The 796-nt window shown below is 49.1% G+C and overlaps 1 long non-coding RNA gene across 1 annotated transcript in view; it reads right to left on the bottom strand.

The window, feature by feature from the left end:
* LOC121109815 overlaps window positions 1-320 on the bottom strand; it is a 16199-nt gene extending 15879 nt beyond the window's left edge. Inside the window, exon 1 of the long non-coding RNA XR_005857920.1 lies at window positions 262-320. This is a non-coding gene — a long non-coding RNA (uncharacterized LOC121109815). The remainder of the gene's footprint in view (window positions 1-261) is intronic.
* Window positions 321-796: the final 476 nt, after the last annotated feature.

Raw genomic sequence — 796 nt, 5'->3', positions numbered from 1 at the left:
TCTCCAAAGGGTAGGAGATTGTATCCGCAAATACCACTTCACTCCCAAGGAAGACGTTTTCTCCCAGAAAATGTCACTGTCCTTAGAAATACCTACTTTTCGCCCCCAAATGTGACATTTTCTACCCAAAACATTACAACTCCCCTTCAGAAATCAAGCTTTTCTCGCAAAGTCTAGAATTTCTTTTCTCCAACTCTTTTCCCACCACAACATGACATTCCAGCAAAGGTAAGTGTTCCCGACAGCAATGCTAGATCTTACCCCAAAATACGGTCTTCTCGGGAAGACAACATTGTTTTCCCCGACAGTATTACTTTTTTCTAAGACGAAAAATTTTCTCATTGCAAAAGGAAACTACGGAACTGCCCCAGTCCGCTCTTATCGCAGAAATCCTCAGTCCGCGGAGAACAGCTAGCAAGCGTTCGTCGCGTCCCCCGAATGCCGCTTGCTGCCGACAGCCGCGGCATTCGGGCAGTTCGGTAGCCGGCAGAGAGCGACTTCAGCCGGCTGCTTTCCTCCGAACAGGGGGCTTTTCTCCGCAGCGCGGAAAGGAGCGATTTTGCCATCACCTTGCGTTCTCGCCGAAAGCACATCTCCTGGAGCCACCATTCAGAGCCACTGGCGCTTAATTTGGAGAGAGTTTCGTTTCTCTCTCTTTCTCCATTGCTGCACTCTGACTTTCTGTTACGGAGGAGAGAAGGAACGAAGACTCTCCGTCAAAGGAGGTGACTTGGCACGTTGAGTAGCGCTAGCAGTTGTGATCTCTGTGTGAACACAAGACGAAGAGTAAAATGCC

Source organism: Gallus gallus, chromosome 2 (genome assembly GCF_016699485.2).
Source record: "Gallus gallus isolate bGalGal1 chromosome 2, bGalGal1.mat.broiler.GRCg7b, whole genome shotgun sequence".
In the NCBI taxonomy this organism is placed as follows: Eukaryota; Metazoa; Chordata; class Aves; order Galliformes; family Phasianidae; genus Gallus; species Gallus gallus.
The sequence above is the reverse complement of the archived record's forward strand: the minus strand, read 5'-3'. Positions and strand labels throughout refer to the sequence as shown.